Consider the following 27258-nt stretch of genomic DNA (forward strand, 5'->3'; position numbering starts at 1 on the left):
CCCATCACAGAGGGCCAGGCTGGGCTCTGGGGATGCTCTCAATGCCCAAATCAACACCCCACACCTCAGAGGGGGAGCTCTGCCAGGTGTGTCCAGCAGATGAGAGAGAGGAGCCATCCCTGATTCCAGGTTTGTGGGGTTTGCCGGCAACCCTAACAAGGGAAGAGATGAGATTCTTGACTCCATGTTTCACAAGGCTGATTTATTATTTTATTATATATATTATATTAAAACTATACTAAAATAATAGAAGAAAGGATTTCATCAGAAGGCTAGCAAGGAATGGAAAAGAATGATAATAAAATTTTGTGACTGACCAGAGAGTCTGAGCCAGCTGACTGTGATTGGCCATTAATTAGAAACAACCACATGAGACCAATCACAGATGCACCTGTTGCATTCCACAGCAGCAGATAACCATTGTTTACATTTCGTTTCTGAGGTTTCTCAGGAGAAAAGATCCTAACGAAAGGATTTTTCATAAAATATGTCCATGACACAGGTTGAGTGTTCCCCAGATGACACTGGTCCTCCAAGGCTTTTTAAGGGCTGGGATCTCACACTTCCCTGATGGCCTGGGGACAGATGAGCAGATAAGGAAATCTGGCTTGCTCTTCTCCATCAGTACCCCCACACCGGGCTGCTTCACATCCCAAAGAATGGACTCAGCCCTTCCTGAACCCTCCATTCCACACTTTTCCTGCCCTGTTCTCACCAGCTTGTGGCCCATTATTTGGTCTCCATACAGCTGGAACTGCTGGTGAGCACAGAGAGCATTGATGAAGCTTTAATTATATTTTTCTTTGCTGAGGTTTCTTCTCCTGGGCCAGATTCCAGCTGATAATAAATTTGATATATTTAAATATCCAATAAACAAATAAAGTCTATTGTTTTTCCCCTTTGATTGCGAGACTCCGGCAGATCCTTTCATGTCTGTCTTTCCCTTTTGGAAGTATAAAATTAGATCAGGATTTCACTTTTCTTCTTTTATCAAGGCAAGACAGAGTTGCCTATATGTTTTCCTCTACTATTGAAGACCAGGAAGTACCATGAAAATCCCTCTTTGGGAAGGAGGGATTTTGGATAAGAAATCATATTAAATATTTCCTACATTGGAAGTCTAAACCCACTTCTGATGGCCACAAATATGGAGGTGCTTGTGTAAAGACAAGGCAGAAAATGATGCATTTTTACTTGGCCCAGGAAAAGATGCTGGCAGCTTCCTGGGAATCAGGCAAATCCTGGCCAGTGGGGTGAAATATTTCCAGACAACATCTGAGGGAGGCTTTAGGGGAGTGACTCACAAAACCAGATCCATTTGCAGCTACATCTTGACCAAAACTTGCAGAGAGATAGTGCCAGCCACGTGTCAATCCCCCAGACTGAGTCCTTTGCCTTAAAGGAACCCCAGCAGCACTTTTGGGTGAGATTTCTCTCCTCTGCCTTTGCACACTGACAGTGCCAAGAGCTGAGCTGGGGGATCCAAACTCATGTTCCAGCCTAGGGAGATGAATGTTCCTTCATGGAGCTCAATTCAGCCAAGCACCATGGGATGAGATGGGATGGGATGAGATGGGATGGGATGGGATGGGATGGGATGGGATGGGATGGGATGGGATGGGATGGGATGGGATGGAAAGTGTTCCAGAAATGTCCTGTTCTCCCTGCAGGCTCCAGAATGAGCCTTAACAACGAGTTCTGGTGTAAACAAGGGAAACCTGTTCACTGTGAAGGCAATAAGAGTTAGATGGGATATTGGGAAGGAATTCCTGGTTCCTGGGTGCTGAGGCCCTGGTACAGGGTGCCCAGAGAAGCTGTGGTTGCCCCTGGATCCCTGGAAGGGCCCAAGGCCAGGTTAGATGGGGTGTGGAGCAGCCTGGGATAGTGGAAGGTGTCCCTGTCCATGGCAGGCGTGGGATGAAATAAGCTTAAGGATTCCTTCCAACTCCAAGCATTCCATGATTCCATGACTGTGGGCTTCCCAAAGGGATGGTTATCAGAGTTAAAGGATCAGTTTGTGACATCAAAGCTCTCACCAGAGTGTGTCCAGTTGAGGCCCCTCAGTTTGAGAAGGACGTTGAGATGCTTGAGCGCATCCAGAGGAGGCAATGAGGCTGGAGAGGGGCTGGGAACACAAATCCTGTGAGGAGCCCCTGAAGGAGCTGGGGGTGCTCAGCCTGGAGAAAAGGAGGCTCAGAGGTGCCCTCATCACTCTCTACAGCTCCTGAAAGGTGCCCGTGCTCAGCTGGGGCTGGGCTCTTTCTCCAGCAGCACTGACACAACCAGAGCACACAGCCTCGAGCTGCACCAAGGGAAATTGAGGTTGGATATTAGGAAAGTGTTTTTTACAGAAAGGGTGATAAAGTTCTGGAATGGCTGCCCAGGGAGATGGTGGAGTCCCCATCCCTGGGTGTGTTTAACAAAGCCTGGATGTGGCACTGGGTGCCAGCGTTAATTGAGGTGTTAGGGCATGAGTTGGACTGAATGATCTTGAAGATCTTTCCCAACCCGGTGATTCTGTGGATTCTGTGAATTGCAGGGCAGGAGATGCCAGGGACAGCTCAAAGCAAGAGGGACAGTGCAGTTCCTGCATGCAGAGCCACCACCATTCCCCCATTCCTGCTTGGCTTCCTTTGCTGTGTTCCAGTGGAACATGGAGCACACCAGGAGCTGCGCCTTGGAGGAGGAAGCAGCACTGGGAGGGGGCATGGGAGGGAGACAGGGAATGCACCCAGGGAAGACCAGGCACTCATGGAATGTCTTTCCAGACATTGTGGCATGTACAATTCCACTTCTTAAAACAAAAAGAAAAAAAAGGAGGAAGAATGGGTGCCATGGTTGAGGATATTTGGTGTTTTCTTCCTTTCTGCTTCAATTTACTCTTCCTCCTTCCCACCCTGAGCCTCTGTGGGAGCTGAGGGCACAGAACTCGAGGGCTGAGACAATCCTCCTGGTCTTCTCCAGCTTCACACACCCTCCTGCTCTTCTCCAGTGTGTGGCTTTCCAGGGATAAGGCAGAAAAAAGGAACAGGTAATATCTGGGAATGCCTTTCTGCTCCCTGCCACTGGAATGAGCTAAAATAAAAGGGCTGCTGTGTGATGCCAGGAGAAAGGAGATGATATCTGCCCAGGTTATACCCTGGATACTAAATCCAAATGCACTTCAACTAAGATCAGTTGCTTTATTAAAAAAAAAAAAAATGGAGAGAGGGGAAAAAAGTTGATTTTCTTTGCAGCTCTTGGAAGTGAATCTATTTGGTGTCAGGCTGAAAGAAGACAGCGTGTAAGTAACTGAGAAAGTGTTTACTCAGTGAATTAGTTCAGCTTTCATTGTGCACAGAGGATTATGGCCTCAGCAGTGGATGAGCTCCATTTCAGGCTGGAGTAGCTCACTTAGCTACCTCCAGGGCAGGACTAATTATCATAGGACTTAGGCCATTAAAGGGCTTTAACTACCAGTGCTCTCTCCCAGGTCTGGATTAACTCTTTGCCTGGAGCAAAGAGCCCTGATAACCATTCAGCCTAATGGTCTGCTTTGATTCCTCTGCCCCCTCTGCCCACCCCTTTCGCCTTTAAACTTTATATTATTGTCAGATCTGGAACAATAGCTGGGAATATTAAAACCATTGCTGCAAAATGGTAAAGGGGCCTTGTTGCAGATTCCCTCCTCCCCTTTTTTTTGCTTTACCACTGCTAAGGCAATTTTAGGAAATACAATCTTGCAGAGAGCCCTTACCTGACTCAGGTGGGGTAAAAGGGGGCTGCTCAAAAGGCAGGACCCCCAAGGGAAAACCCTGAAATTCCCACAGAGCCCAGCTCTGTCTTACTCTGTTGTCTCCATGCCAATAATTGTGGTGGAAGGCACTCTGCATAGAAATAGCAAAAGACTATTGTTCCCCCAGGCATGAAATAGCCACGATGAGAGCAGAGTGATTACCCTGCTTCACAGAAGAAGAGCTGGGGTGCAGGAGGTTTAAACGTTTTGCCCAAGGTAACAGATGGAGAATGTGGCAGCAACTGCTCCTTATCATTAAAAATATATTTGAGGAATTATCTCGTGATGCCTCTGTAACATCAGCATTCCCAGCTCTTGTGGCAGAGCAGCAGCACATCTGGGTGGCTCCCGGGATGGAAGGTGTGGCTGAAGGAGGTTCAACTCAACACTGCAAAATAAGATGCACCTCTTCCAGTAAAAAACCCTCAGGAGGGCATCAAAAGAATTTAAAGGAAATCAAAATAGCTGGTTCCTCAAAAAAAAAAAAAAAAAGAAATGAAAAATAGGTGCTTCTTCCCACCACAGAGCTGGGCAGGACTCTGGTTCTGCTGAAGGTTTGCGGGTTCAGAGCTATGGAAGAAAAATCCTTTTTTAAAGCTTGTTTAGAGGTGCAGAGTGGGTGGAACTGTGGTCTGCTGCAGTGTTCACACCCACAGCCATGAGCAGGCAGATGTCCCTCACCTCCCTGTGCCCTGGCACCCCCTTGGGCCATGGGAGATGGGAGCTCTTGGCACCATGTGATGGTGGAAATGCTGGCAGCTGAAACACCTCTTGAGCTGAAGAGGCAGTTGAAACGTTGAAATGCCTCTTCATCCCAAGAGGAGCATCCTTAAGAGAGTTCTTCCTCTCCACCTTTCAGTTTTTTATTCCATGAAATACCATTTAGTGCCAACCACTAAGCTGAGCATGGCCAGCACAGCACCCATTTACAGACCCTGGTGATCTCATGTGAATAACTCGGGTGCTCTGGAAAGACCATTTGTCCAGTCAAAACCTATAAAATCCATGAAAACAGACTAAAAGCCAAAACATAAATTGGTGCTCCTCCATGTGCTTCTGTCCTTCACAAGTACATAAATAAAAGGGATACTTGAGCAAAACAATACATCAGAACCTATCTGAATTTTGTGGCATTTCTCTTCCTGTTGTTACCAAATTATCAGCTCAGAAACAAAATATGAAATGGTTTGGGTTGGAAAAGACTTTAAAGATCATCCATTTGCAACTCTCCTGCCATGGCAGGGACACCTTCCACCACCCCAGATTGCTCCAAGCCCCATCCAGCCTGGGAATCACAGCCCTGATCCCACCAGAGAATGGTCTTAGATGGGAGGCAGATGCTCAGTTTCATGTGTTCACAACTTTCTGCATCCCTTGGATCTCCTGTGTGTAAGGATGAGCACAGGCTCAAAAAGCCAGGATAGATGGGAAGCAAAGGGACCCTGATGGCTGGGTCAGGATCAGGGAGCTCAGCACAGTTTAAGGCAACTCACATTATCTGAACAAAGCCAGGCACCTGCAGCAGGTCTTCCTGAAGGCCTTGAACCCTATGAGAGCCCAGGGACCACCGTGTGGAGCCTGGCCCCTCCACAGGGCTCCCTCTTTATCAGGACCCAGAACATCCCTCTGGCTGTCCTGGACTGCCAAGACCCCTGCCAGGGGGCTCAGAGACCCTGGCACAGAGGCCAAAACACCTGTGGGTTTGATTATGACCCGTGGAGCAAATTACCAACCTTAGATGAAGATCTGCAAGCCACAACAGAATAATAATAATAGTGAAGTTATCACAGGGTGGAAAAGTAGATTTTAGGGTTTCTAGTATGGGGGTTCAGGAGGCAAGATGGAGGGATCCGGACATGTCCAGCCTTTCTCCTTCTTCTTCTTGGCCTCCATCTTCTGCTGTGATGGTGGCACTGACAGATTGGTTTAGAGTAGAAGCTCACTGTCTAACATAGGTGATAGGTATTGGAAAGTAATTGTAAACATTGTAAACGTAGTTTTTAGTATAAAGACATAACACAGCCCTGGGGGCAGGCAGCATGCCTGGAACTGTTCTGCTGGATGGACCTTGGTAGGACAGGAGAAAGAATTTTATAGATAAGATACAATAAGCAACCTTGAGACCAAGAAATGAAGAGCCCTGACTCCTTCTTCAAGCGCCGAGTGGGAAAAGAGACTTTCAAACTTTTCTCAGGCTCACTCTGATAAGCTAGAGATCCCAACACCAAATTCCTTCTCCTTGCTGGAATTCTGGGAGCACACAGCAGTGAAAGCAGTGCCTGTCAAGCAAGGGGTGTTTCTTCCTCCTTTGATGCTGCTCCCCATGGCTTTGTTCACACCTTTTCTTGGCTGACTCAGTTCTGCATTCAGCTGCCCAGCTGACAGCTCTCACAGCGTTCCTCAGAGCTCTGAAGCACCTTGCAGATGGTCAAAGAACGCCAAAATTGTGTTCTGCTGCTTCGTCTATATGGAAATTGTCTCATTTCTGCCTCCCTCTGATCTCTTACTCTGAGGATAATGGGGTTTAGTACTTTCCCTTCTTGCCCCTGCTGCAGGTGTGAACTGGAATAGAAGACAAACTGCTTACTGGAGTGCAAGTTATTTGTTGTTTGCAGATGAACAGGGCTGCCTTTCATTTCCTGTGATTCTGAGTATTAAATTCCTTCTCCTCGTCATTTACCCATTGCTTGACATCTTCTGCTTTCAACTCATTCATTCCCCATCACATCTGTGAGCCTGCACAGTGAGGCCCATCAAGAAAAACACAACTGAGGCCACTCACTGAGGAAAAAGAGAGGCAGGTAATTGTGGAACAGCAAGCAGAGACCTTTGAAGAAAAGGCAATTCCTCAGAGGAAAATTAGACCAGCTGAGTATTTCCTCTCTCATTACCAAGGGTGCTTCAAGCCTGGCTGAAACATCTGCTTATGGAACCTACCAAGAAAGCCTACCCCCCCAAAAAAAAAACAAAAAACAAAAAACAAAAAACAACAAAACTAGGGCTGGAATCATGCAGGAACAAGCAAATCTGCTTGAAAGAGCTGAGCACTGTTCCCTTGCTGCTGAGGCAGCAGCTCCTCTTGCTCTGTGTTCACTCAGCACCATGGGACCCTGACCTGCTGTGTAGCAGACAGGGATAACAGCAGAGAGACAAGAACCCCAGAGCTGGGGCCAGGCAATGAAAGCACCTTCTGGTGCCTCCTCCTCACATTTATCAAAAGCAGGTTTCCCACCTTCCAGTGAAACTGCAATTAACTTGTAAATGAATGCCACACAATTAATTTCCCACCAGCTGCTGCTCTGCAGCTGAGAGCAAATCAGTCAGGGAGGCACCCACAGGAGCTCTGGTGTGGCCCTTGCCACAAGTTCTGCCCCAACACAAAATAAAACCCTATTGAACTGATAAGGCCAGCCCACCTTGCACAGACAGAGCCCAAGGACTGCAGGGATTGCAGTCCCACTTGGAGGTGCTCCATCTAAAACAGAGAACAAGAATTGAACTCTACAGCCAGCTCAGCTCTTGTGCAGCTTGGGAACTAAAACTGTGTGTGAAAACCCAGATTGCTCCTCATTTTGGAGAGAGAAGCAGCCTCCCATAGTCAGGTGCACTTGGGCTCTTGTCCCACATTTGGAGAGCACACACACAGGGAATCCTGATGAGGGTCCCACTCACCCTAAAAACACAGGCAAGCTGTGTAGAACACAGCAAAAAAAGGTCCACAGGACAGTTTGAACCTCATTCCATGCAGGCTGTGGACTGGGGCAGATTTATCTTTCTTCTCCTTGTCATTTGTCACCTTCCAGCAGGATGCCCCATCCTTTCGTGTCCTGCCACATGGGTGTGAGCCCTGAGCCAGGATGGGTGTGCAGCTGCAGTGCCCTGCTCTGAACCACCACGACATCCCAATCACATGGCAGGCCAGATTTTACTCCTCCAGCGTCTTCCCCTCCTGGTAACCACCAGGACATGAGTTGTTCCCATCTCTCCAGCAGGACTTTTATATTGCACTCAAAAATCTTCCTAATTTAAGTGTTCTTGCGTGGCCACTCTGGGATCTGCTGCAGTGGCATCCATTAAATCCCTGCCACATCCCAGGGCTGCAGTCAAAAGCCTGTGTGAGGGGGATGACAGCTCTGAGGGAGTGGGACCACAAGGTTTTTGGGAGTTTTTGTGTTCTCCTCTGTGGTAGGAGATAACAAGTTTGCCACTGCAAAATTGTGAACAGGCACAGCTCTTGACGGCGAGGGAGAGAAGTTCAGGCTGCAGATGCAGAAAGCTTTAGTCATGGTGGAAAGGAGCTGAATACATCAACTGCTCAGGGACGGGCTTCTCTGAAGGCTCCACAGAAGACACAGAAAATTCACTTGAAACGGAGCAACGCTGTCTGGGGATGGAAAACAGCTGCTCTGGGAAAAGGAAATCACCCATTCCCCACAGGCACAATGGCTCCTTGGGGGAGAGCAGCTAATCTTGGAGCAGAGCACAGAACTTGGGTGCTGGAAGGAGATAACAAAGACCAGGGGCTCTTGTGTTCTGGGTCAGCTGCTGGGCCCAGCTTTGCATCTCCTCAGCAGACACAACAGGCCCTGCCACACAGTGTCCCAGTGCCTGCCAGAGATAAGCTCCAGCATGAAAGGCAGCTGGCTGAAGCTCAAGCCAGGCAAGATGGAAGTGATTTTTCTAGGAAAGAAAAAATTAAAAAGGAGTGATTCAGGCATTTCCTAAGAAATGCTGAAGCTCTTGTCCTCCTTTGCACAGGGAGGACACCAGTGGACTGAGACTGCACTTGCTCCTTAAGGCTCAGCCTGTGGTAGTCACAAGCATCATCTGGGCACCTGGACCCTCTCCTGCTTTTCTCTTTCTTTCTGTGAACCTTGGCAAGGCACAGAACTTCATCAGAGCAGGTCTGAATGCCTCTGCTCCAAGATGTGGCTGGCACCACCAGATGGAGGTAAATTGGAGCAGATTTTCTCTCCTTACCCAGCCAGGAACCAGCTTTGGGACACAGAATACTCTCTACATCTGGAAGGGCCAAGGACACTGAGTGTGATGGGTGGAACAGCAGGAATATTAGAAATTCAGTGATGGAGATGTTCCCTTTGTTTTGATCCAAGAGCTGTTAAGTACTCGTGAGCATTATCAACAGGGAAAGATGTTATATCCTCAAGTTAAAGAATTAATGAATTGTGTTTTCCTCTGGGTTTAAACTCTTCCACCCCTTCCATGATGATCACAAGTCCCAAAATAACCTCACACTCTACTCCTCTGTTTTCTTCTCCCTGCTTTACAAGCTCCCTTTGGAAGCAAAGTAAAAGCAGAGAGGCACAAGCTGATTATCAAATAATATACTTGCTATGGTGAGAGATAGCTGGAAAAACAGTGGAGAAGTCACCTCCTAACTTTAAATGCAAGAGTTAATTCAGTTGACCTGCCCCCACTGATTAAAGCAGTTTGCAGAGAGTAAAAGGCAAGAAGATGCCCAATCCTTGGAAGTGTTCAAGGCCAGGTTGGACGGGGCTTGGAGCAACCTGGGATTGTGGAAGGTGTCCCTGCCCATGGCAGAGGATGGAACTGGGTGAGGTTTAAGGTTCCTTCCCACCCAAACTATCCTGGGATCCCATGATTCTATGACAGAAAGTCTCCTTGGCAGCTGCAAAAATCCAAAAGCCCCCAAGGACACTTTTCTTCCTAATGCCCAGTGACAGGGAGATTTTTGTGCCCTGGAGCCGGAAGGTTTCTGTCTCTTCCACAATGCTGCTGCATGTTTTGTTTAAAATTCAGAGCACTGAAACTTCAAAAATAGCATCTGCATTCCCTTCCTGTGGATGCCTCAGCAGCTGGGATCTGCTGACTCAGGTGCTTTGGCAGCTGCACTTTACATAGGAATTACACCAGGGTGGAAGAGGCAGCTGAGTGCTTGTGGCTCCTTCCAACAGGAGCAGGGAGGGGAGGAACATTGAGTGACCAGGCTGTCCCTCCCCCAGGACACACCATGTTCACACATGGACCTTGGTGTGCTCATAGGATCCTCAACACCAGACAAGGCTGTTGAGGAGCTGCTCCTGTGCCCCTTCACCCTGCCCACTAAATAAACTTTAATTTAGTGTCTGCTCTTCTGAGATGTGTTGGGCTCTTTGATGGTTGGACTTGCTGACCTTGAAGTTCTCTTCCTACCTTAATGATTCCATGGTTCTATAATTCTATGTGGAGGCATCTGGCAGGCTTAGAGGTTGTCACAAACAGCTGTGGTGGCACCAGAGAAAAGCAGTTTGAGCTCCTGCTCTGAGCCAAGACAGGCAGCTGGATGTCCCTCCTTCCCTGGCTGGATGTGTGCCATGCTGGAAGAAGGGCACCAGCAAGTGTTTCTGGGGGGATAACCTGTGTCCTAGAGGGACAATTTCTGCTCTTTGACTTGATCCATACCCATGGAAAGTCATTCCAGCCCTTGGGAATTCCTACATGTTTCTTCCCAAGCCCTGCAGAGCTGCCCCAGCCCTGGGGCCCAGCACAGGAAGGGCCTGGAGCTGCTGGAGAGAGCCCAGAGGAGGCACCAGGGTGAGCAGAGGGATGGAGCAGCTCTGCTGGGAGGAAAGCAGAGCTGGGGTTGTTCAGCCTGGAGAAGAGAAGGTTTCTGACCTAATTGTGGCCTTCCAGTTTCTGAAGGAGCCAGCACAAAAGATGTAGAGAGAATATTTCCAAGGGCCTGGAGTGCCAGGCCAAGGGGGAATGGCTTCCCACTGCCAGAGGGCAGGGTTAGATGGGATATTGGGAAGGAATTTTTCCCTGTGAGGGTGGTGAGACCTTGGCACAGAGCAGCTGTGGCTGCCCCTGGATCTCTGGAAATGTTCAAGGCCAGCTTGGACAGGGCTTGGAGCAACCTGGGACAGTGGAAGGTGTCCCTGCCCCTGGCAGGGGTGGGAGTGGATAATCTTTGATGTCCCTTCCAACCCAAACCATTCCATGAATCCATGATTCTGCTGACCAGAAACATTCCCAGAGCCTTCTCCTGCCTGTGCTCAACTGCTCCTGGCTGTGTCCCTTCATAGAGTCAGTGGCTGGTGAATCTGGGACACATTTCCAAAAGTTGGGCTGCCAAGTGCTCTGCGAGTAGAAGTTTGGTCTCAAACTCACAGGAGCCTCTCCCTCCTCTTCTGCTGCACACACTCCACTCCTTGGAAGTGCACAAAGAAAATGCAAGCGTTTTACAGAAAAATAAATGTGTCTCATGGATATGTATAAAATTGGCCAAGTCTTTGCAGGGAAACTGTGTGTTTCCTCCTCTTTGGACTTGCTCCTTCCTCCTCTTAACACGTGGAACAAATGTCTCCTTTGGAGCGTGATGGGGTAACTTGGAGAGGTCGGCAGAATTGCTACACATGGACCCTGGGCTGGTTTTATTTTTCTATTGAACCCTGATGGAAACGCATGCACAGCAAGTCAGGGCCTGTCCCTTTTCCTTTCTCCTTTCTCTCTCTCTCTCCCTCTCTCTCTCTCTTTTTTTTTTATTTTTTTTATTTCTTCCAGGAGTGCTGATGATAAGAAAAGCAATGTCTAAATCTTCTTAATGGTGTTTATGCAAGCAGTTTTGCTTAGCTGCAGTCCCTGCCACCCCCTCCCCCGTCCACCCTCCCCTCCCATCTCCCTGCTAATATCGCTGCTTCATTCCTTTCCCTGTTGGCTATTACTATGGACTACAGCGAATCTAAAACTAAATAATCCCCTTAGTGTCAAGTTTTCTGGGCTGAGCAAATAAATCTAACCAAATGCATTATCTAGGTAGAGGAGGCTGTTGTAAGGGGGGAAAAAAGATAAAGGCTATTTTACTTTAAGGCAAAGAGTAAAACCATCATTTTTCATTCACATTGTACTTTTAAAGTTTTTTTGTTTAATTTTATTTTAACTTTCCTGTTCAATTCTTTTATTTTTCCATTGTAATTAAAAAAAAATAAAGAAATGCGGCAAAGCCTCTGATTTCAAGCATTAAATAGAGGGAGAAAGACCTCAGATAAGGTGCCATTCAAATCCCCCTCTCAGACGGGTAATTCTGATCAGGCAGTAAAGTGGTCTAAATAAATAAGCCCTTCCCCACTTCTCCTTCCCTGGGGAGGGGAGATGAGGGTATTAGAAAACTCATTTACAGGAGGAAGAGCACATGGAAATCTGCATGTCCCAGGATGAGGTGCAGAGGTCTGGATTCAGCCCAGGACAGCACTGGAGGTGTCTCCATGTGGTAGCTCAGAACCCAATTTTGGGGATGCTTCAGCCTGTGTTTGCAAGTAGGGCTAACCCATACCTGGGGAAAAAATGCCTCAGACCTGGAGAATGGTGCACTTTAACTCCCATTTTCATCTGACACATCTTTGAAAGCACAAGCAAAGCCATTCTGCTGTTATCCAGCTCCTCTCCTGTACAAATCCAGGCCAATGGGGCTCTGCTGGATTTGTGGCAGCCAAAAATCTGGCTGACATTGTCCCCATCTCTGCTGGACTCCACCCTTGAACCAGGTTTGGGCAGCTCTGCCTTGCTCACCAGACCCATGGAAAGTCCTTGTGAATTCCTACGCATTTCTTTCCAAGCCCTGCAGCCTTCCCTCTTTCCTGATCCTACACCCCATGGGCTCTGGGGAAAACCTGGACCCAAAAATCCCATTGGAGCAGCCTCAGGATTTGTGCACATGCATTAACACCATAAATGACCCAACACCAGCATCTTTTACCTGAATTCACCCTCTACCTGCTGGTTTGCTTCAAACACAGACCACATTAAGAAGATGCCTGGTGTGGCTCTTGGAAAACCAGAAGCTGACTCACAGCTTTCTGTAAGAAAAAGGCATTTTGGCCAACATTAACCACCGACAAACTCATCACTCCCAATGCCCTCCCTTCCTGCTTTTGCCCCCAGCTTTCCACACTGAGCATGACAAACACAGCCCCATCCCAGCTACTCTGAAGGAAATTAGCTCTACCTCAGCCCAAACCAGCACAATAAAATAAAACCCCAAGGGGTTTTTGGGTGTGGACCCATGGGATCAGGAAAGATCAGAAAGACCTTTAACTCTTGGAGCTGGGTGGACAAACAGTGTGAGGTGCTGCTCCCTTCACACACCTCACCCAGCCAAATTCTGCTCTTGCCCAGTTCAAAGGGTTTTTTCCATTTGAGAATAATTAAGTCAACAGCATTTTCTCTGCATTTGCTTTAATCCCTTTGTATATGTTTTGGGTTCCCCATCTCTGCAGCCAGCCTGCCAGGGAGATCTGCTCCTAAGATCCATTAATCTTTAAATTTGTTCTAGACAGGCAGATATTCCTGTTTGAAACCGATTCATTGCTTCTTTCTTGTTCCTTTTCATTTTTATCAAACAATTCTTATCATTTTTAGACCCCTCCATGTTAGAGGTAAAACCCCGGGAAGAAGAATAGATTTGTTCCAGCAGTTGTTTTTATAAATTTTCTCAAATCTCAGGCACTGCTCACATTGAAAAAAAAAAAAAAACCAGCAAAGACTACTCCATTGTGTTTTGGGATCAGGATCTGCAATAGACGTCACCAGTAATGATGGGCCAGCTCTTGACCTGCTCCTGGACTGCACAGCAAGGACACCAGATGAGGACCAGGCTCAACCAATTTCCAGCACAATAGCACAAGCATCCTGCTCATTTTAATCTAATATTCTTTGAAACATCTGCACAAAAATACCTGCCTGGCTAAGGATGAGCTCCACAAGCCGAGGGAAAACTGCAATCTTTGATAAACAAGCTGAAGGAAATGATGTGAGAAGGTCACGCTGGATTGATGAAGAGCAGCCCCTGGAGAAGGCCTTGGGGCTGCAGGTGGTGAGGGCTGGCCATGCCCCATCCAGGACCCCCCTGTGCTGAGCTGATCCCAGGGTGGGCAGCAGGAAAGGGGTTGGGATTGTGCCCCTCTGCCCTGCTCAGGTGAGACCCCACCTGCAGAGCTGCCCCAGCCCTGGGGCCCAGCACAGGAAGGAGCTGGAGCTGCTGGAGAGAGCCCAGAGGAGGCACCAGGGTGAGCAGAGGGATGGAGCAGCTCTGCTGGGAGGAAAGGCTGGCACAGCTGGGAGTGTTCACCTGGAGAAGAGAAGGCTTCTGATTGACATAATTGTGGCCTAAAGGAGTCAACAGGAAACATGGAGAGAGAGGGCCTGGAGTGCCAGGCCAAGGGGGAATGGCTTCCCACTGCCACAGGGCAGGGTTAGATGGGAGATTGGGAAGGAATTCCTCCCTGTGAGGATGCTGAGACCTTGGCACAGGTTGCCCAGAGAAGCTGTGGCTGTCCCATCCCTGGAAGTGTCCAAGGCCAGGTTGGGCAGGGCTTGGAGCAACCTGGGATAGTGGAAGGAGTTCCTGCCCATGGCAGGGCTGGGACTGCATGATTTTAATGTACCTTTTAACCAGACCATTTCATGATTCTCTGATTTTCCATGTGCCCCAAGATATTCTGCAGCTCCTTCCATGCTCCTAAAGCACCACCCAGCACTTCTGCTTCCTGCAAAAACACCACATGCAGTTGAAGCCATATACCTGATGTTCCTTAGGACCCCCCTCTGGGACTTGGAGTAAATCCTGATGCTTCCCTGTCGTTCCTGTTGCTCTGTCACTCACTACCTCTGCCTTTTTCTGGTTTATTTAAGGCTGAGTCACCGTTGTCTACAGGGATCCTCTGCCAGATGACTGGGCCTGGGATGGGGCCAGGGGCACGGAGCCAGCATGGATTGAGCCTGTCATACGATGGATGGGATTTCTGGGCTCAAGCCTGCAGGGTTTGCGAGGAAGAGTAGGACCAGGAGCCAAGCAGAGACAAGGCAGCTCCTGGAACATGAGGCAGCAAGAGAAGGAAGGAGAATTTGCTCAGGGTATTTCTGAACAGTGGGTTTGGTTGAACCAGACCTGGCTGCCTTCCAGCATGGCTTCTTCACCAAACAAAGCCTCGAGGCTACCACTGGAAAAAAGATCTGCCCTTCATCAGGTGAACACCCTGCTGTGCTTCCACTTTTGCTCAGTAACGTGTGGCTGGATCTGAAACAACTTTGGAAGTGCCACCATCACTCTGTGCTATTTGTTCTTATACTTGGAGGGGATGGTCTCACACAAAGAGCAGAAGGGATTTGTCCAGATCTCTCTGGTTATGAATACCAGGAATCCTGCTTCTCCTGGAGATCAGACATGCACATTATGAGATAAATACAGGAGCACACAGATGGAGGATCACAGGAGCACAGAATATCCCAGCTGGAAGAGATCCAAGGATCACCCAGTCCAACCTGGCCCTGCACAGACACCCCAACAATCCCACCCTGTGCATCCCTGAGAGTATTGTTCAAACTCTCCTGGAGCTCTGGCAGCCCTGGGGCTGTGCCCATTCCCTGGGGAGCCTGGGCAGTGCCTCAGCACCCTCTGGGGAAGAACCTTTCCCTGATCTCCAACCTAAACCCCCCTGCAGGAGCTCCAGCTGTACCCTGGGGTCCTGTCCCTGGTCACAGAGAGAAGAGGTCACCAGGATGCTGGGATGTTCCTGACAGTCACTGGATCATGTGTCTAAGCACAGGGTCAGCCAGTGACCCCCAGACCAAACACTTGTGAGTTGTTAATGACACTGTCAATAAACTGCAGCTTCACTGCTGCTGTCAGCTTTGCACTGTGACGTATTAGCACTTGGTGACTTGAGGGTCAAGGAGGTGAAGCAGCTTGCCCTCTTCTTCATCAAGTGAATATTCCCTTACTTCCAAGCCTTTTCCACAGTGCCCTTACTCTTTTAGGAGCCTGGTGAATTTATTCTGACTCTATCTGGCTTTTTTGTTGGATGCCATGTGTGGACAGTTGCCATCCTGTGTTATTTTCCTTATTATCCCCCAGTTTTGACATTAATTTATGTGCCAATGCCCCAAGCACCTTCACCTCTTTGGGTGTGTTGTGGTGTTCTTCTGCCTGCAAAACTATGTTGTTTGTAGGCAAATCTATTCCCTGGTACCTGCCACTCCTGGCATCCAGCCTTGCCCATGACTTCACAGGTTGGGAATGCTGAGAAATGGCTCTGGGATTCTCTCTTTGGCAGCATCAAGGAGAGTTTACAGGCTGCTCAGCCCATGGAGGAGAGCAGGCAAACTGCTCCCAGCCTTTCCTTGCAGTCCCATGGCTTTTGTGAGCAAGCTGTGACTGGAAAATATTTCCATCACTGCACCAGATCCCTGGCTCTGCCAAATCCAGATGTAGCTGCACCCATGATCGTTCCCAACCACACCATTTACCCACAGGTCTGTTTTTGTCTATTGCCATGGGCTCCCAGCAGGTTTTGAACTGGTGACAGATAATAAATATGTGAAAAGTCTGCTGAAAAAAAAATGGGACCATATTCAACCTCGCTGCCAGCTTTCTGTCACTGTAACATTCCAGGGGTGGGAGTGTGTGATGGCTTTGACCTTGATTATACTGATGATAATCCATCTGCAAGAACACTCTAAGTATACATTATATAAATACAAATATAAATATATATATATAAAATATGTATTATATGTACATGTGTATATAATATGTATATATGTATATGCACATGTAATATTTATGCATATAATATAATATAATAATTATATTATATTATATTATATTATATTATATTATATTATATTATATTATATTATATTATATTATATTATATATATACATATACATATGCAAACAAAAGAGTCTTTTTTAATTTTATTTTACTTGGCCTTTGTGGAACAGGAATGTAGGGTTAAAAGGAACCCTTTCCATCCACTAAGTTGGCATCTCTTCATTATATCCCTTTTATAATCTTTATTTCCATCCCCTTTTTCCCTTCCATAAGTTTCCAGCCTTTTTGGGAGGCTTTTCCAGAGTGGGGATCTTCTCATGGTGACTGATTTCCTACCTTGATTTACTCATGGCTGTTTTATTTCATTTCCTTATTTGCCAACACTGCCCTTTGCTGAAAGCAACCCCTTCCTCTCCTTCACTTCTAATGCCCCAATATATTTCCTGAATATTTCCTCAGTTTCCCTTTTTTGGGAGAAACCAGGCCAAGCTCTTTCTGCCCCATGTGTGGGACATGTTTCCGTATCCCTTAGCTAGCCATGGTTCATGAGGAGCCCGTCTTTCCCTAACAAGAAGAATTGGGAATTTTCCCACAGCTAACTGGGAGAATTGGGAGTTTCCCCAGTTCTGGAATCAGCAGTGGGTTTGTCCTCCTTATTTATTTATTTCACAATTTCTCAGCACAGATGCTTTGGGTTGCCAAATGCTGCAGGGAGAGCTCCAGGAGATAACATCTGCAGAGATAAGAATCACTAAATGACTTGGTCACAGCACTGGGATTTCCAGGTCCTCCTCTAAATGGAAAACCCTTTATAACATGTCTCTCCTCTTCCATGTTGTGTGCAGGAGATGTCAATGCCCAGCTTATTGGCATTCCTGGGTAGACAAGGACTGTACACCCAGCAGAGCCAATTCCACAGTAATTCACCTGGCTGGGATGAGCCACTTCACATCAAGACGTGCAGGCCTTTTGTTGGAGGGACCTGAGAAGGTCTCAGGACATCCTGCAAAGGAAAGGGATGTACTGCCATCAGGATTGGTGATGCCTCTCCATGCTGAGCTGGGAACTGCCCACCAACCTCTGGGAAGCCCCCAGCCTTTATCCAGAAATTGCATCTGTCTGACATGGATGGTTTGTGTCCTAGTCTATCTGACGGATCTGCTTTTGGGGACACGGTGGTTTCACAGCCTTACCTTTCTCACAAAACATTTCCTCAGTGGTCACAGGCTCTGGGTGCTCCAGGCACAGGACCAAGCAATGGCTCCCAGCAGGTTTCCACTGGCTGGAAAGGCAGTGCTTCCCAGGGAGACGCACACAGATGCACTTCCAGGGAGAGAAAGTCTCCGAGTTATTTTTGTAAACACATTGAAACACTTTAAAAATAAAATTATAGCTGTGAAAAACACAGATTCCACTGAACTCATTCCTCCTACTTTAAACTATTGTCCCGGGGCAGCCCAGCAGCTTTGGAAAAGGCACACAGCACATCTTCATTAAGATAAGGCTGCCACGAGGCCAAGGGGGAATAGCCAGAATTACAATTCACTCCAAATACTCTGTGCTACACAGGGAGGAGTTTTGGCCAGAGATGCTGAAAGACGTGAGCGATGGAGGACACGGATTCACTCTGGCATCCAGAACTCCTCCTCCAAACAAACAAACAAAAGCAAAGTTTTGAAGTCAATCACTGAAGGATTCGGACTCATCTGAGACAGATCAAAGCTTTTGGTTTCCACTGTGACATCACTCAGTTGTGTTATCTACATGGGAATTCTTAAAACATGGGAAAAAAAGGGGTTTTGGGGCATAGAGTGAAAGGGTTTCCTTCTTCAAGTGAACAAGTAGGACCTTATGGGATTGTCATAACTTCATTTTCCTTCTGTGTTTTCATCCCTGAACTTTAATTTTTGATAAAATGAGTGTGACTTTCAAAGCCTGTGGGTGTTGGAGTCAACAGGATTGTTGGTATAAAAATTCTGTGCTAGTAAGTTGATACTACAGTTATTATATATATGGCATAGAACATAAAAACTATATTAATTTATGTGGTACATAGAGTATATATGTTAGGTATGGAACATACATCAAATATATTCCATCCCATAGAATATAGACAAGAGAGAAGTTTGATTCAACAGTTCTGCTAACTTTTTCCAGAATATATGGGGGAAAAATGCTCAAAAATAATTCAAAAAGTATTTGCACACAGGATTCCTTTTTTTTCCCAAGGAACTCATTGCTTTTAGACACAACTTAGGCCAAGGTTTTACTGGAATTCAAACAAAAAGTAGCCTTTGCCACAGGGAAAAACTATTGTGATAGTGATTTCAGGAAAGCCATGGGGATGACGATGGGGTTGTGGAGTATCCCAAGTTGGAAGGGACACACAAGGATCAAACTGCAGACACCCCAACAATCTCACCATGTGCCTGGGATCATTATCCAAACTCTCCTGGAGCTCTGGCAGCCTTGGGACAGTGCCCATTCCCTGGGGAGCCTGTTCAGTGCCTCAGCACCCTCTGAGGGAAGAACCTTTCCCTGATCTCCAACCTAACTCCCTCCCAACACAGCTTGACGGCCCAGATGCTGCTCATTCCCTGCCCAGAACAGCTCAGCTGTGGGATCTGAGGGCTCTGCCCCACAGGACTGCACAGTCCTCACTCATCCCAGGAGCCACAGATGCTCCCTAATCAAATTCCTGCATGTCACTGTCAATGGAGGGAATGTTGGCAGTCAAGTTTGCACTTTATTGTGCTCACTTCCAGCCAGGCATCCAGGAAGGACTCTTCCCAAAGATCTCAGCTGGAGTTCCCAACGAATAAGTGGGGAAAAGTGGGGAACAGGGTGCAGGAAAAAAAAGCAGAGGTATTTTTAAGATGCTGATTTAGAGTGCTATTAAAAATGCTGCCCACATAGCCTTTTAACCCTCCAAGATATCAGATAAGTTTCTCTTTCCTGCGGGGAGATGAAGTGGCTGTCATTATCTGGAAGGGCTGTATCATATCGGAATCTGCCGGCGCAGGTCAGCGAGTCCGGGCTGTTCTGGGCCCGGCTCCGGCACTGAATTACATTTCCTGGGCACAAAGGCTGCAGAATGGGTGGGTGCTTTGTCATTTAAACTGCATAAAGAGGCAGAAATTGATTTTTATTGTGGATCTTCATATCTAATAAAGCTCTGAGGGGCTCTTTTCTTCTCCGATTGAATGGCCATTGAATGCTTTCAATCTAGTTCTGTGTTTCATGCCTAAACTGAATAGTGGCAGGAGGAAAATAGATGGGGGGAAGAGAGGCCAAGTCACTTTCCAGATTGAAAAGGATACAGAAGGGAAATAAATAAAAAAATAAAATAAAATAAAGTAAAAATGAATCAGAGAAAAAAAAAAAGCCATTTAAGTGGAAAGGGGAACATTCCTGGTGCCGAGGAAAAATTGCTTTGTGCGACGGGCGTACGCGGGAGCGTCTGCGGGCACACGGACAGTGTGGGATGACGTGGGACTCCATGGAATGCTGCTGAGGGACCCTGATCTCACCTGCACCTCTGTTCAGAGCCTTGGGACTGGAAATTTCCATCTCCCTGGCCAAAACATGTCAACAGTGCTCATCCTGGAGCTGCCCTTCGTGCGTTACCCGCGGTAACTGAAAGGCTTCCTCTGCTATAAAACAGGAATGACTCAGTTTATGTTGACATTAATTAGAGGAGAGATTGGTTTAGAATACAGTGTTTTTTAATGTAATTAGTACCTAGTTCATCACATCCTCCTCAAATCAACAAAGAGACAATAATACATAATGGCTTTTCAGTTCCTCTTTGATATGTATTGCTCATTTAGTCCTGGTCCCCTTGGAGAGCTCCATCACAATTAACAAGGCCAGTAGCATAAATTGGTCGTGCTGATGGTCTGATCTAAGGTCCTAAGGACTCCTCCTATAGCATTGCAGTCTGGTCAGACACTCCTGGGAGCTCTGCCTAATTGAATGTTGAGTCTCTTGATCGTTAGACCCAGGAGACAAAGTCATTGCCTGTTCAGAGGCTCAGCCTTTGAAGCAGCAGGACTTGGGATGAACAAAACACTCTCCAACAGCCTGGGCAGGACCTGGAAGAAGGCAGCCAGTTCCACTGGGGTGCCCTCCTGCTCATGTCACCAAACCTGATCCGCACACCAGCACCTTCAAGTTCTTCAACTTGTCAGCTCAGAGATGTTGGGATCCCAGGAGTGCATTTCTTCCATGGCAATTTTACTGTTCTCAGTGTTCTTGTGAGATTTGACTCATGTCCCTGAACCTCCACAGCCAGCACTGGGAATCCCCTCCCATGGAGGCTGGAGCAGGAGATCTGATCAGCTCCCCACCACAAACACAAGGCATCTTTCATGCTGAAGATATTTGAATTTAGTTTTGTTGCAGCTACCCAAAGTCCTGCTATAGGTGCCTGTCTTCTGCACTGCAGCAAAATTAAGTTCATAAGAACTCCAAATTCTTTATGAATCCTGGACCTGAGCAAATTAAAACTTTCATATGTGGCTGAGAAGCTGGCCCTTGAGTTTGAGCCACGAAGGCTTTGAATATGATTTGTCAGGAGAAGAGGAAATGTCCTCAAGCTGCACCAGGGGAGTTTCAGGTTGGGCAGCAAGAAGAAATTCTTCATGGAAAGGGTGGCCAGGCAATTGAAACAGGCCCAGGGAGGTGGTGGAGTCCCCCTACCCAGAAGTGTTCAAGAAACAATTGGCACTCCATGCTCTGGTCTGGGTGACAAGATGGGGATTAGGTAACGGGTTGGATTCCATGATTTGGGAGGTCTTTTCCAACCTTAGTGATTCAGCGGTTCCATAATCCCTGTCTTTCCTTGCATTTAAGGGCATTAAAACCTCACTGAGAGCCTCTTGAAACGTCCAGTGCCTCCTCAGAACCAGTGGTTACATGGCTGGGAGGGCAGAGGGCTTTCTGGAGTTCTTGGAAGCTTGAAGGATCTCAGATCCACCCCCAGCTGTTTTATTCTCAGCACATAATAGGGAAGAGAAGCCGAAGATGCCAGTTGAATTTTTTCCCCTCCTATCCTGGAGAAGAAGAGAAGACAGCCTTAGAGGTTAAACAAAGCAAACCTCTCACTGGTTACATGCCTTCTTCCCTGCACCCTTCCTTCAGGAAAGAGTTTTTCCTCAGGCTGCCATAAAATGGGAATGACTCAGTTTATGTTGACAATAATTACAGGAGAGAATTTTGGGTTTAGAATAGTGATTTTTAATGTCATTTGGCTTCTTACCTGCCTGTGTCATCACCCATAGGAACCTCCTCCAAATCTGTTTGCCCCAGGCAGTCAAAGGAATGCCAAAAAGTAGGGTGGCTCCAACTTTAGATTCCCTCAGAAAATCTTAAAGCAGACCAAGTCTTTCAGAGTGACAGAAAGAAATCTGCAAAGTGTCTGAACTTCTCCCATCCCATGGCAGAGACCTCAACAAGAGCCATTGGGAAGGGACCCACCCGTTTTAGTACTGAGAATTCATTTTTTGGAAATTTGGCCCCAAGTAGAGATTCTTCATGAAAAAATACATAAAGTAAAACCCAAAACTACAAAAATTGCACATTGTTTTTACAAATCCTGGTTGCCTTTGCCAAGAGCTCAGCGCAACCTCGAAATGCGTTGGTGATCCAGAAAACCAAGGAAAAAATGCTAGGCTGCATTCAAAAAGAGGGAATAATACTGAAAACGCCGTAATGGAATAATGGAATTACAGAACTGTATGATACACATTCACTCAGAATAATGTTTCCCACTCCGACCTCCCTGCCTCGGAATGCAGACACGGGAAAGGTCTAGGGGAGGGCAAAGGAAATGATTAAGGGCAAGGAAAGACGCCCATGCAAAGAGAGATTAGAAAGATCATGGCCACATAATTTAGAGCCGACATGAATAAGAGAAGCCATGATAGAGATATAGAAAATAATTTGCCTTTTTTTCTGGTTTGCAGAGCTTTTGTGAACTCAGCCTGCACTGGTTTTCCTTCAGATCCACACAGGAATCAGATGTGTTTGGCAAACAGGCAAACAAGCAACATCAGGCTGGAGTGCACATTCCAAGAGACTGGAGTGGGGAATATTGTTGAGAGTGTTGCAAAGAAATGTTGTCTTTCTGGTAGTGGATGGAGCAACCTTTGGATAAAGAAGGAATGTCTCAGGAACAGGATCACAAATTCTTTAAGGTGGGAAAAGACCTCCAAGATGATCAAGCCCAACCCTCAACTGAATCTCACCTTTAAATCCTATTGTGAAGTGCGACATCTCATTTTGTGAACAGTTCCAGGGATGGTGACTCCACCATTTTTCCCTGGGGACCCAGTTCTACCAAGGTGGGGGTCAGGCTCTGCTCTCAGGGAACAAAGGACAGGACAAGGGGAAACAGCCTCAAGCTGTGCCAGGGGAGGTTCAGGTTGGATATCAGGAAAAATTTCTTCCCCAAAAGCTCTCTCCAGCCCTGGCACAGCTGCCCAGGGCAGTAGTGGAATCCCCATCCCTGGAGGGATTCAAAAGCCCTGTGGATGTGGCACTTGGGGACAAGGGTTTGTCCTGGGTTTGGCAGTGCTGTGAGAATGGTTTGACTCAATGATCTTTGAGAGCTCCTCCAAACTAAATAACTCTGTGATTTTATGAAATTGTCTCTCAGCAGAGTGAGGGGGCTTTGTGTAAATGCTGTTTCAAGCAAGGCGTTCTAAACAGAACGTGGATTTTGGAGAGGTACAAAGGGGCTCATACTCCTGAACACTTGTCCTTTTCTTCCAGCTTTTGGTCTAATAAAAGGTTATTGAGGTCTCTCTCTACAAAGTCTCTCTTTTCAAGAGGAAGCACTTCTGACACTCACGATACTGTCCAAACTCCAAATCTTTCAAACTGTAGTTCTAAACAAAGACTTCCATCCATGGGCCAGAAGGGAAAAGGGAATAAAACCCCAACCCAGCACATAACAAAAGTATGAAGAATGCAGACAACAAAGGTGCATGGAAGAATGGTCCAAATTAAATGATGAGACTGCAGATGGACCCGAGAGACACAAATACCTCATTTAACCTCAAGGCACAATGAGCTGCCAGGGACAGAAATGAAAGCAGAGATCAGCTGGGTGCCAAGTGGTTTGTTCTCAAGTTCCCTGAGGAGGAGAGAGCTCTACAGCACTTGACAGAATGGTTTCTATCCACTTCAGGTCCTGCCAAGGTCCAGAATTAAAAAGTCGAGGACTTTTTGACCTTTCGGAATAGTTGATGGGTGTATGCAGGTCTGAACACAGGGTGTAGTTTCTCAAGGCATCTTGTTCCTGTGTAGTAAAAAATTCAGGTTTTGATGTCACCAATTAATGGCAGGGAATTAGTTAAAGGCCTTGGAATTATGGAGGCAGTTGTACAGACCTGTGTGGTATCTAACAATGTCCTCTGGGATCCCCAGGGGAATTTTGCAGCAAAACCTGGGGCAGAAGGATCTCAGCCAGGCCCTGTGCACAAGCTGGAGCACACACAGTCTTTTAGGACTGGTTTGTATTTCCTTACCAATTCATGCCCCAAGCAGTTTAGGATACCACCTGGGAATGTCACAGCAGGCTCACCACTGAAATACCGACCTTAAAGAAAGGTACATCAAGTTCAATGGACTCTCCCCTAAAAGAGGAGCGAACTTGCTCAAATAGCAGCTGGAACAGGTTAAAGACATAATTGAAGTGAGGCAGTGCCCAAAGTGCCAGGGCAGCTGGCCAGGAGTTTATAAACTGAGTGAGGAAGGGGCTGCTGGGTATTGCTGAGCTTTGCACTGTACATCACCCCCCTTAAAACATTCCTGCTGGGCTGTAAATGTGTCCAGATTGAAAAAAAAATGCCAGGGAAGAAACAGAGAGACAGAACCCAGGATGAAACAAATCCTCCCTTGAACACCAAGTTTTAACTATAGGTCAGGAGTCCTTTAAAACACTTCACCTAGAGGATAAAAGTCCTTTTTATTTTTGTTGTCCACTGCTGGCAGCTGGCTGTCCCCAGAGCTGAGGATGATGAAGGACAGATGCTGCTCTCATGGGGTTTTTCAGCACTGACCCAGGTACAAGTGAGCCTGATGCAAGAAGAGGGTCAATGATTGGAAAGTTTCCATATTACCCAGGGTTAAATACCCCTTTCCATGTCTCACTCTACTACCTCTCCCCTACCTCATGGCATCGTCATCTTTGAACAAATGAATCATTTTAGTTCATTTTTGAACCATTGCAAGAGGCAGGATTTGGAGATGGATGGCCTTCCACTCCAGCTGTTGGGACAAATCCTCAATTTCTGATTTTAGATCAGGAAAGGATCTTGTCACCTTCACAGAGCAAGGTCTCTCCATGCTTTGAGGGAGCACCACTGGGCAGTGTTAATGCTGCATTTCCCCATCTGCCACACCTGCTCAGTAATTCCTGCACTGCTCACCTGGCACTCGCTTGTTGTTACGCTTGTGCTTGTGCACTCCTTGTTTTGGGGTTAATGGTTTGGATTTTACCCCCACAAGTGTTAACATCTCGGATGTGAGCAGCCCTTGCTGACAGAATTTGGTTCCCGAGATCAGCAGAGCTGTGGCTGGTGTGCTGCACTGTCTGAGCATTTTCCTCTGCCATGAACTCCAGTTGGTGCAGTGGTTTCTGGGTTTTTCCGGCAGGATTCCCACTCACCCTGCTCAGCTGGAGTGCGTGCAGCCGCAGAAACTGTCCCTCATCTCTATTAAAAAATATTCAAAATGATGCGGGGAGTAGAAGTTTGAGTTAATTACAAATTATTCTCGATTTCACCAGCATTTTATTAACAAATCCACATTAATCCAGTATTAAAGCAGGGCGGGATTATAGGATTTCTCTCATCTGAAGCTTGGAGCAAGGGAAGTCTATAATAAACCTACCTATTCATTTGACACAAAGCTGTTCTATCAAATCTACCCCAACATGGGGCCCCCCCGCCCTTCCCTGCTACATCCATATGCAATCCTATACAATGGGAACAGTATATTTTTATGATTCACCAGAATGGATACAAACCCAAAATGGGGTAAAATTGCCTTCCCAGCACCACTGGCCTTGAAGAGGTTTTTTTCTGGCTCCCCAAGCCGTGCAGGTGCCCTGCTGGGAGCGCCTTCCACCTCCCAGCTCCATGTTTGAGTCCATCTCCAGTACAGAACTGTCCCCAAAGCTATTTAAATTCCCACAATCATTTAAAAGCAAGATGAGCTCCTAGGAAAGGATGCTTCCTCTGCAAATCGAGGCTTACACCACGAGGTAGGACACACCAGAGGAAGGGACAGATCTGAGCTGGAAGAAATAAGATGGAAAGGCAGAACTGTTTCATCTTGATCCTGCCACGGTCCTGAAAATTGTCTTGAAAGTTTTCCCAGGGAAAAGCTAGTGAAGGACTGAAATAGTTTGCTTTAAGATATAATCCTTTTAATAAAATGTGAGGGTCAGAATTTCACGTTGGCACTGAACATTTTGCTAAATAGGGCATGATGAGTTTGCTGTTCTGCTCCCAGACTGGGCTCTCGTGCTTGTGTGGCATGGGGGATAATAATTGCATGAAATCACCATCTCTGCCAGGGCTGGGGCAGGTTGAGCACTCCAAAGTGTAACAGATCCTGAGCTCAAAGGATTCTTCTTCATTTCACAGACCTCGCTAACAAAAACTTTTGCCTTGACAACAAAAAAAAAAAAATCCAGAGAACATGAAAAAAATTGTTCAGCTTTTGCAGATCTTCATTGTCTTTCTCATCAGGGGCGCCATGGAGATCTGAACACTGTGATCTGAACACAATTATTTCATTCTATCTCTACAAAACTATTCATTTTCCTACAGGTTTCTGATGCAATAAAAAGGGGATTTGCTCATGGATAATTCTGCTGATTCCCAAAGCTCCATTTCTGTCTCAGAAATCGGCATTTTCATCCAAACCTTATTGCTTTCCTCTTGATTTAGATGTGACACAGGCTTGGAGTTGGGCAGAAATGGGACTGGCTGGGGCATGCCAGTGATGGGGCTTGGGAATAGTTGTCCTTCAGAGCCATGTTGGGATTTTTAGTATTTCTTTATGTTACCTATTGTCCAGACCAGTTTTCCCAGGAATATTTTGATACTAGTAAACAAGAGAATATGTATTAGAGAAGAGAGATGAAGCCAATTTCCACCTATTAGAGAGTCAAGGGCAGTGTTTTATTTTTTGACAGAATTATTTTACTTGACCCTGGGTCTGGACCCAGAACATTCTCTTCTGCGGTAGAGACGGTTTCACCATTTTTCATTTTCCATTTACCATTTTTCATTTTCCCCAGTGGGAGCTGGAGATCCCACAGGGTCAGGAGATTTTATAGCCCCCTTGCACCTCCCCACTCTTTGCATTTAGGAGATCAGCCCTTGTGTGTGAGCCTGAGCATCCCAGAGATTTTTGGGTAGATCACCCAGGTGGGGTAAGGCTCTGTCCCCCTCCACTGATGACAAACCTGCCATTGGTCTCCAGGTCTCCCCTTTGGGCCAGGCAAGGGCAGAGGGAGATGATGCCCCAAAATGTAGCTTTGATTCTCTCTGTGGATGATCTCAAAGGGCTTTTCCAACCTAAATGTTTGTCTGAGTCCTTGGAGCTCAGAGCCTGGCCAAGCACCAGCTCCAATCCAGAGTTCCTGGAGCTCCTTGCACAGCCACGAGAGAAGCACGGAGAGGTAAGCAGGAGTGGCAGTCACACTGGAATGTCAGGACAGGAGCAGAGCCCCTGTTGGGCTTTATGCAGAATGGAACACAGATCCTTGGGTTTTTCATTCCCATCACACTTGTTTGCTCCACTCAATCCATGCTTTAAAGCAGGTCCAGACTGGGTTTCTCCTCCCCAGCTGGAATATCACAAATAACATCACTCGATGTGGGGACCACTCAG

The sequence above is a fragment of the Ammospiza nelsoni genome, chromosome 10 (genome assembly GCF_027579445.1).
Source record: "Ammospiza nelsoni isolate bAmmNel1 chromosome 10, bAmmNel1.pri, whole genome shotgun sequence".
NCBI classification, from domain to species: domain Eukaryota; kingdom Metazoa; phylum Chordata; class Aves; order Passeriformes; family Passerellidae; genus Ammospiza; species Ammospiza nelsoni.